Raw genomic sequence first — 10593 nt, forward strand, 5'->3', positions numbered from 1 at the left:
GGAATCTTCACGTAGGGCCCCACTCAACGTGTCAAGACCCACCCCCCCCCCGAGGTGTGGGGCTGTCATGAGCCCGCTTTACGGACGGGGACGGGAGGCCGAGAAGGGCGCCGTTGCCCGCTTAGCGCAGCCGAGCCCGAGAGCGGCCCGTCGGCTCCGGGCACACACGCCCGTCTAGCACACGGTTACCCCGCGCCTGTCACTCGATGGTGGCCTCAGACCCAGGTGGGTGCAGGCTGGAGCCTCTCGCCGAGTTTATGCAGCTCCCGGGAGACCTCCCCAGGTGACCCACGGAGCAGCCCGGCTGTCAGGGCGACCGACCGAGGACAAGGCCGCGCACGGCCGAGGGGAGCGGCTGAGGCGTGCAGGGCCCTGGCAGCAGCGCGAGGTCTCCAGCTCCCGGGAGTGCGGATCTGTCCCTGTTCCCGTGGAAGCTCCCTCGGCAGGTGCAGCCCACGGCCCAGACTCTGCCCCGGCGGGGGCGGGGGGGGGGCAGGGGGTGGTTCCGCATCCTGATGGACCCGGCTCGCTGTCCGAGCTTGGGGCAGCCTTCGCGGTGGGTCCCCCGTGGCAGGGCTTCCAAACAGCGGCCAGACCCCGCGGCCGCGCCGCCGCCAATCCAGCCAATCCGTGACAGGCCCTGTGTCCCCGCGGCCTGGGAACTGGGGGCTGAACGCTCAAGGCCTCTCTGCTGCCCGAGGAAGACGTGGCCCCGCAGGCCGGGCCGGGGCGCTGGTGGCCTGGTGGCCTCGGGCAGGATGTGGCCTGGCAGCAGGGGAGGGGACTGACCCTCTGAGGTCCCGCGTGGAGGAGCGGCAGCCTCGCGCCGTCGGCCAGGAAGGGGGTGGCTGGTCATCTCGTGGTTCGGGCGACGTTCTTGTCCTATTTTCTGCTCAAACCTGATGCTGAAAGAGTCGTGTTCCCCGTCCTGACCCATCTGTCCAGTGCTGGCGCCGTGTCCCCCCGCGGCGCGGCCTCAACGGCAGCCCGGTCACCTCCGGGCCGCCCAGCAGGCTCATGGGCCCGGCGTGTCGCCCACACGGGGCACAGCCGTGTGCCCCGCCAGTACTGCAGAGGTCCGCGTGGACCCGCCCCGGGGCAGCCCCGCCAGACGCTCCCCACGCGCAGCTCGGCATGGGCCTCTCTGCTCCCACACACCTGGCCTGGGGGAGGGACGGGTGACGGAAGTGAAGGACGAGAGCCCTGCGGGTCCCCTCTGCCGCCAGGCCTGCACCCCAACACGGCCTCACCCCCCAACACGGCTGCTTCCCCACAGGCCCCCCACCACAGGATCCGTGTGCACCCCACACAGGCCTTGCAGGGACACTGCCCGCCTCCCCCTGCCTCGGCGTCACCTGTACACACCCACGTCCTCTCCAAGGCGCCAACCACAGGACGGGGGAGGGGGGTTCCAGGGGCACCGGGGGGTCGCCCAGCCATCTGCACCTGCTCTGCCTCCCAAAGCCTCCACTCTCACGCCTGTAAGCCAGGAGGCTAGTGGCCCCACTGCCGGGACCCCCGCGACACATGTAGGGAGCGACCAGCCGGGCCACGCAGGCGGCCTTCGGGGGAGCACCTGCGCCCAGGCCCCGGCCCCGCCACGCTGTGCGCCCTCGGTGGGGAGGCGGGCGGCTGGGCCCGAGCTTAGGGACCCATTCCACACCTTCCCTCGCCTGCACCATCGGGCCCCCTGCGCCCTGGGCTCTGGGGCAGTCACTGGCTTTGCTGTGATCACGGGGCACAGCCCGTGGGGAGTGGCCGTGAGGGCCTGACCGGGGTGGGCGTGGGGCGCAGCGAGGACCTCCGCACGACGTTAGGACGCGGCACAGTTTAAGCACAACTTGAGGAAGTCTCGCTGCAGGCCCCCCACCCCCTCAAAGGACGCGAACGTGCCGATGGACACCAGGCGTCCTCCCGCGGGCCCCACAGCTCGGGAGGTTCAGGCGCCCGGGAGCGCGGCGAGGGCTCGGCCACTTAGGCATCTCCTGACTCCGGCTCAGGTCCCGATGGGGCACCCTGGGTCCTGTCATCAGCCCCCTGCCCAGCTCCCCGCCGACGGCACAGGCCAGGAGGGCCCCCGGGGAGCCAGGGCCACCACCTGGCAGCAGCACCTGGCGTGTCCTCCCCTGCGTGCCCTCCACTCCCCGGGGGCTGGGCCCGACGGGAGGCTGCTCCTTCCTTATGTGCTGAGCGTGCAAATGAAAACGGCCCCTGGGGTGGCTGCAGTGTGTGCGTGTGTGAGACACGGGACGCGGTGGACGTGCTACCACGGGGCACCGAGACGGTGAGGACGTAGGACCTGCCGTGGTCGGGGACCTCCCCAATGCTCCTGAGGTCAGCAAGCCCCTCGCTGTGATCCTGTGAAGACGGAGCCGCGACATCAGCCAGGTGGGGGCTGCAGGGTTAGGAGCCGTGTCCACTGTCCCCCGCGTCGGGCCCTGCTCAGCGCGGAGCCTGCTTCTCCCGCCCTCCGCCCGCCGCTGTCCCGCTTGTACTCGCTCTCTCTGCATCAAACACATAACATCTTAAAGGAAAAAAAGGACAGACAGACAGACAGAAAGGCAGGTTCTCAGGCCTCACCCTGGCCCTGCTGAGCACAGGCTCTGAGCCGAGCCTAGAAACACACACTTTAAAGCGCTCTCTGGGGAGAGCCCGGCAGGCTAGGGGTGCCCGGTTGACCCCGCGGGCCCCGCGCCCAGGCCCTGCCCCCCCCCCGCCCTGGGGCCGCTGGTCCTCAGCAGGACAAGGCCTGGAGCCAGGTGGGGCCCTAGCAGGCCACCCTTCAGGGGATGGGGGGTGGGGAGGTCGGAGGCCCAAGAGGCCACGGCGGGGACCGCAGGCCGCCCTCGCAGGGCGCTGGCAGACGTGCCCAGGGCACATCCCGGCACCTGGGAGACCCGTTTGCCTGCCAAGCGCTGCCCAGTTGTTAGGCGTCTCTCGTGTCTTTTCCACCCGTGACTCTGAATGCACTAGCAACCCCGTGAGGCGGCGCTACTGCCACGGTACAGAGGAGTAAACCGGGGAACAGAGAGGCTGAACCCCAACACCCCCCCCCGGGAGCGCTGAGCCCGCAGGTGGTGGAGCCCGGATTCAGGACTCTGGACTGTTCTGCCCCAGGGGTGGTTCCCGCCATCAGGAAGCCGGCAGCCCCCCTAGGAATGCAGGCTCCGACCCGCAGCGGTGCCCACGCGTCCCGAGTCGTCAGCGCCACTGACCGACCTGGATGGGGCACCCGGGGGCGCCGAGCGGCTGTGCGTGCAGCCGCGAGGACAGGCCTGCATTTCCGGAGCTTCTGCAGAGACGCACCTGAAGCTCCGACCCCGTAACCTAGGCAGAGGCGCTCCAGTCCGGAGCCGATCCTGGCCCAAGCCCCTCTGTGTCTGCGGCTGGCACAGCCTCCCTGCCTCCCAGCTGGCCTCCGGGACTCGGCCTCAACCCGGGAAGAGCTCCCCGGTCGCCCCAGCTCCCGCGGCCACACCGCGTTGGCGCAGCAGGTGGGCCGACCAGGCCGCTGACCTCGGGACGGGCGCCCGGAGGACGGGGACGCCTGAGCCCCGTGGCAGCAGCTCTAACCCGCCGCTCGGGTCTCTAACCGCCACGCCCCCTCCCCCAGGCCAGACGCTCCCTCGGCCCCTGGGGTTCGAAAGGTCGCCTAAGAAATGAAACCTGACCTCACAGCTTCACAAACCACGTGGACAACAGGCGTCAAGACCCAAAGTGGGTGTGTGTCCCCTGTTCCTCCTGTTGGTTATTTAGAAAAAATTTCCAGGGGCGCCTGGGCGGCTCAGCGGTTGAGGCTCAGGTTGTGATCCCAGGTCCTGGGTTCGAGTCCCACGTCGGGCTCCCTGCATGGAGCCTGCTTCTCCCTCTGCCTGTGTCTCTGCCTCTCTCTGTGTCTCCAATGAATAAATAAATAAAATCTTTATTTAAAAAATGCATAGAATAAATTTCCAAAAGGGCGGAGGTGGGGGGTGGAGCAGAGTAGGGCTCACAAACAAAGATCTTCCGGGCAGGATTAATTATTCATTTAATAAATATTTATTGAATTCCTCCCGTGTTCCGGACACGGTCCTAGATGGTGTGACCAAGGTAAACAAGGTCCCCTGCTCTCCGAGGAACTGCGTTGTAACTGTGGCAAAAGGCAATAAATACCTACAGAAATGAGAAAAAATAACCTCTTTACAAAATTCTTTGCAGAGAAATAAAGTCAGGGTGTGTGGTGGGGAACAACCGGTGGCTGCTCCTGACCAGGGGGTCGCAGGGTCTCCGAGTGTCGGTCAGTAAGATGACCTTAAGCTGCCCTTCGCCTCCTGACCAGGAGCAGCTCGGAGAGGGCATTCCAGGGAGAGGCCGTGGTCCGGGACACAGGGGGCCGATCAAAGAACCCGAGGGACTGGATCGGAAGTTAACTGGGGGGGGGGCAGGGAGGTGGGGGCAGGGGGCAGGGGGGCAGGGGGCGGATCCCTAGAACACTCTTTGTGCTTCGTGTAGGCGAGAGTGTGAGACCAGGCAGGTGAGGGAGGCCGGGAGCCACTGAGCTCTTGCAGCTGGTGTCACCAAGTGATGGTGGCTTGAACTAGTGGGGACGCGGGCAGCCCCAGGAGAGCTCTTGGAGGCGGGACAAGGGGTGTGGAGGGAATAGGGGCGGGGAAATCGGGGATGCTTCAGTCCCCGACTCAGGAGGTGCCAGGACACGCGGGGAAGGCAGGAGGAGATACAGATGCGCCAAGTGGGAAGGGAGGGCCTGATGGCTTGAGCTGTGCCCCCCCAGGAGCCTCCCCCCGGCCCCGCAGAACGTGACCTGCTTGGGAAATAGGGTGATCGCAGGTGGAATCGGTCAGGGCAAGGGAAGGCCGCGGCGGGGCGGGGGCAGCCCTCACTCCAACGGGGCTGTGTCCTTTAAGAGGATGGAGATGCCCACACAGACACTCGAGGGAGCGCAGCCCGTGGCGATGCTGATGTGTGAGTGACTGCGGGGGGCACAGGGGGGCCCCCTCAGGAGGGTGCGGGAAGCGGGGCGCAGAGCCCAGGGGCGCCGGGCCTGGCCACGCAGACGCGAGGAGAGCTGCGGGTCCCGCAGGGGCAGCAGGCAGTGGTGGTCGTCCGCTCTGACCGCGGCGGGGACAGTGGCCGCGGGCCGCCAGACGGGTCGACATCAGCGTGGAAGAGAATCAGGCCAGGACGGCTTCCCGGAGGCGCAGGCCTCTGCCAGGTAGGGCGAGGGTTTTCCGGGAAGAGAAAGCAAGGCCCGGGGTCCTGCGTGCTCTCCCTCCTGGCCAGTTAACGGCTCACGGCCCAGGGAGAGAAGCACCCGGCCCGCCCGGCCCACCCGCCCGGCCGCCCAGGCTCCGCTCCGCCTCCCTTGCTCCAGGCCCACGAGCCGAGGGGCGCGGGCGCAGGGCACGGGCCGCCCTGGACGCCGCTCCCGGGCAAGGCTTCCCTCGGGCTCCTCCGAGGCGGCCTCCCCGCTGCCACCGCCTGACTCAGTCTCCCCGTCTGTAGAGCCGCCGTGCCCTGGGTGGGGAGGACGGAGCCCGGCAGAGGGTGGCCGAGCGCGACCTCTTGGCCAAGGCCCGGGCCAGGCTCCCAGCCGAGGAAAATTCTAGTGGAAAAACGAAGACAGGATTCCAGGTTTATGAGTCCCAGACGCTGAAAAACAAAACTGCTGAGTTGTCTCCTGAGTTAGGGAAACGGCTCCGCCGCCCTGACGGTTCCAGGAAACTGTGTGAAGGCTCCGGGCGAGGCCGGTGGGGTGCGGGGGTGCCCGGGGCAGGGGGTGCCCGGGTGTGGGGGGCACATCCTGCAGGACCTAGTGCTCGGGCAAGGCCAGGCCACCGCCCAGGGGCCATGGCTGTGGGGGAGCAGGCACAGGGGTTGGGACGGGCGCCCCGCTTAGGGGGCACCGCGCCGGGGCCTCAGCAGGAAGGTCCTCAGAGGGCACAGGGGTGGCGGCCCTGTCCCGGCCGTGGTGGCCCTGTCCCCAGCCATGCTGGCCCTGTCCCCGGCTGTGCTGTGCACCCGGTGTCCCGTGGGGTGAGCCCAGCCGCCCCATGTCACCTGCCCCGGCCCACAGACACCCACTCAGCGGCTTTGCCTTCTGGCTCGCGGAGTGGTCTCAAAATCAAGAGCTTCCACCTACAAATCCAGATTGCCAGCTTCCCTCCGACCCTTGGACGAGGCGGCCGTGGGCACGCGTGTGCGTGAGTGTGCCCGCCTGGGTCCCTGCTTCCCAGGATGTGTCCTTCCCAGTGGGTCTGTCCTCGGAGGGCCCCGGCGGTGGGGGCTGGGGGCACACACGCTCTCCGCGGAAGGAGGAGCGGGGTGGGGAGAGGCCGGTGCCAGCCCCACCGTCCGCAGCCCCGGTCCCGTCACCGGGGGGGCAGCGGGGACACGGGCCCTGCCCTAGGCTGCGGCTGCGCGGCTGGACGCTGGTCACCAGGCACGCACCCAGGAAGGCGGCCGGGCGGCTTTCCTTGTCTGTTTGATTTTGCATTTCAGACGTGTCTCCCCCGAGGGACTCGGGATGCTCCTCTCAGGAAGTGTTACCTAGGGGCCTGCCTTCAGCTCAGGTCATGGTCCCGGGTCCGGGATCGAGTCCCACATCGGGCTCCTGCTCAGCGGGGTCCCTGCCTCTCCCTCTCCCCACTGTTTGTGCGCTCGCTTGCTCGCTCGCTCTCTGGCGAATAAGTAAAATCTTTTTTAAAAAAGTGTCACTGAATGTGTAGACTGTGGCTCTTTTCAAAAGGAGCCAGGGGGGCGCGTGGCTGGCTCAGTCGGTAGAGCCCGCAGCCCTTGGGGTAGGGATCGCGCCTTGCGTGCAGAACCAACTTTTAGAAAGAAGTCAGTGATAAAATAAAAGAGGCAAAGAGGCTCACGGTATAAACTAAAAATGTATTTGGTGAAATGCCGGTGGGGAGCCCGCAGGAGTGGCGGGTAGGCCTGTCTTCCCACTACCCCCGAGCCCTCCAGAGCGCACGTCGGTCCCGCGTCACAGGGATCTGCTGGGCCTCCTTTCTGTACCACAGGCCGGTGGGCACAAGGGGCCACACTGAGGAGCACGCCCTGTTCCCAGGCCTGGAGACGCAGCCCAGGAGAAGTGGGCGCAGGGACAAGAAGGGACGGGGTGTCATAGAGACATCGTGGGCCCGGGGCGGACAGGAAGCCCCTCCGGACCTGCGACTTACGGGGTCGGCTCGTTCCCCGGCCCCCGGGCCCGCATCCTCCCTTTCGTAAAGTAAGAAGGTCAGAAGAGAGGAGCCTTACGGAGCCCAGGGCCGCAGCCCCGCCGCAGGGCATCCCCCCGCAGGGCATCCCCCCTCGCCAGCGAGCTGCAGCCCTGGCCCCGCTCTCGCTCCCGCCCCACCGTCTTGCTTCAGGTCTTGGCTTGTGCTGGACACTCAGCTGGCTGGAGCTCTGAAAGCAAGTCCTCAGAGGAGGCTTTCACATTGCTCGCTCTTAAAAAAAAAAGTCTGGAGTCCAAAAAGAGGAGGCATCAGGTGGAAGCTTCAGCGTCCGTGACGCGGGTCCTGGTCCGGGGGACACAGCCCTTAGACGGGCGGGAGAGTTCACCCGCCTCCAGCCCAGGGCTCCAGGGCTCAAGGGCCTGCCCCGGACTGCACCCCCGTCACAGAGGGAACCGGGCCCGAGGCGGGGGGCCCCCCAACCCCCGCCGCTCCGATCCCGAAGCAAAGCGCTCCCCACTCCCGGGGCTTTTCTCTCAGGCTGAGTCCTGAGGACGGAGCAAGTTGAAGGCCACAGGCAGCGCCCCCGCCTGCTGAGCGGACACCAGCTGTTCGCCTCGCCCCGGGCGCCCCGTCTCCCCTCGTGCGTGCGCGGAGAGCAACGGTTCTGCAGCGGAGCAAGGCCTCGGGACCCGGGGGTCCACCTGGCGGGGAGAGCACCGAGGAAGGGACTTCTCTGGGTAACTGCGGTCCTTCCGGGCAGGGGACAGAGGCGACAGAAAGGGCGAAGAGAAGGGTAGGGTGACGAGCTCGCCCTCCTGGGCCCAACCGCGTCACCATTCCCGAGTGTCATCGACGCCTTTACCATTAACTGGAATCCCCGTTGTGGTTGCAAAGCGGCCAGTCCCAAGATGATGGGGAAAGCCCAGGGACATCTCTGAGGCCAACGATTCTAGAGCCACTCGGTTCCTTACCTTAAAATCTGAGAAATTGTGGAGACGGAAGATTAGCAGACGTAGAAACGCCCTTCCACGAGCAACCCGACTTCTTTCCTAGTTTTGTTAGGATGCATCTGGCTCTTCAGCCCTAAGAAAGGTGACGCACAGGCGACGGCAGGGACGCTTCCCTTAGGTACAGGTGTTCACGGATCGTGTCCTGCGGGCTGGTCGCCTGAACGGGGCCGACGCCCGCGCCTGTGCCAAGCCAAGGGAGCAACCATGAGCGGGCGCCGCCAACTCTGCCCCATTGGCTTTAAGTCATCTAATTTCTTATATTCCCTAGAAGGCAAGTGGGGCAGAAAGAAAAAGCCTTGTAAACAGGCCAGTCATTACAAGTGTATTAGGACCGGAGGTGGGGTCGCCCGAGGGGCTCAGGGCGTGACCCCGGGGTCCCAGGGTGGAGTCCGCGCCCTCCCTGCCCAGCGGGACCTGCTTCTCCCTCTCCCTCCGCTGCTCCCCCTGCCTGTGTGCTCGCTCTCGCTCTCTCTCTCTAATAAATAAATACAATCTTTAAAAATGATTCTTTTAAAGGAAGCAAAATAGAGGTTAACAGAAGGAAACATGGGACATTTTAAATCATGACAGCCAAGTAGGGCAAAGAGGGCGTGCGGCGCAGGCTGCCGTTCTCACGAGACTATTTGGCGCCAAGGCTCACCTTGTGGCCGCGGTCACCTGTGCGCAGGTACCCGGAGACGCCCCGAATGCGGACGGAAGAGGCCAGTGTGACGGACTCTCCTGGATGACCGCCGGCGGCCCCCGTCTCACCGGACCTCCTGGCCCGGGACCGGCAGCCATCAGAGGAGACGGAGGTGAAGCTCCCAGGGAAGCTGCTCACTAACTGGCTTGCTTTGTTCCATTTTGAAGATGGATTTATTTACTTACTTACTTATTTATTTATTTATTAATTTATTTATTTATTTATTTGAGAGAGAATATGAACGGGAGGAGAAGTGGGCGGGAGAGAGAATCCCCCAGCCGACTTCCCACCGAGCGCGGAGCCGACCCAGGGCTCACACCCGAGATCAAGGCCCGGGCAGGCATCAAGAGCCAGACGCCCAACCGCGGAGCCCCCAGGGCCCCCCAGCTGTTTCCACCAACACAAGCTGCGACACACGAAGCACGTTGCCGGCAATGAAAAGAAGGAACGCAGGGGCCAAGCTGGGAGCACGCGGTATTTATAAGGCCCAAGTTCTGGGCCCCACACTTCAAGGGCAGGACTGCGCTCGGGGGCGCCCCGGGGCCCCAGGAGGCCGTGATGGGCCCGGGCCTGTCGGCCTCAGGCCCCAGCCGTGACCCGGCAATGGCCTGCGGCCTAACACGTGCAAACACACGCGGGGGTCAGTGGAGATGCCCCGGCAGCGTGGCCACCCCTGCCCTCCGCCGCTGCCCCAGGACAGACCTCTCCTTCCCCACGTGCACCCAGTGGCTAACTCCGCCCACTCAAGACGACAGCCACCTGGCTCTTGTGGAAGAAACGTGGAGCGCTGAGGGGCAGGGGTGCGGGCTCCGCCGCCAGGTGGCCCCCCCTCAGCCACCTGTACGCCGGCCACATCTGGAAACTGGAAGTGATGCTGCACAAAGGACACAGGCGTCCGCTCCGCTCCATTCCCATTTCCACGGGGGCCACCTAGACGCTTCCGCAGGCTGCAGTGGGATCCCGCCTCCGCCCCGAGGGCCAGTGACCCAGCCCGCAATGACCCCTCCGCCCGGCCCACCGCAGCCTGAGCCGCAGCACCCGCGAAGGCGCAGCCCTACAGCGAACACAAAGTCTGAAAACCGTCACGCGCGCGTCCTATGATCTGTACGGTCATTCTCCTCTACCCCAAAAATCAATCAAGTGTTGTTTTATGGACTATTCCTTGAGCACTCATTCATTCATCTTCCAACTCCTCCTTCCCCCAAACAACTGGCTTAGAGCTGAGGAAAAACAAAGAGAAGTCGGACTCCTAGTCCAGTGCTCACTCCAATATGTAAGGACATCCTCCGGCATTTCACTGCAGGTTTTCAGATGGGGGCGGTGAGAAGGAAGACACCTCCCCTCCTCCTGGCACCACGTTGTCGGGGCTTTGTCAGTTTTCACCAATTTTCTGTTCTCCATCTTAGAAGGGATGAATACTCTCTGCTCTACGGGCCCCTGGGGGCTCAGGTCATGATCTGAGGGTCCTGGGGTCCAGCCCCACGTCATCGTGTCGGGCTTCCTGCTCAGTGGGGAGCCTGCTTCTCCCTCTCCCTCTGCGCTCCCCCTGCTTGTTCTCTCTCTCTCTCTCTCTCTCTCTCTCTCTCTCTCTCAAATGAATAGAATCTTTAAAAAAAAAAAATCTCAGCTCTAGGAACAGGCCAGGCCAGGAGGGGTCAGCTTAGGGGCCTGTCGCCTGTGCTCTACCTGCACAGCACCCAGAGTCCCTCCGGTCACT

Source organism: Nyctereutes procyonoides, unplaced genomic scaffold, assembly GCF_905146905.1.
Source record: "Nyctereutes procyonoides isolate TBG_1078 unplaced genomic scaffold, NYPRO_anot_genome, whole genome shotgun sequence".
Lineage (NCBI taxonomy): Eukaryota > Metazoa > Chordata > Mammalia > Carnivora > Canidae > Nyctereutes > Nyctereutes procyonoides.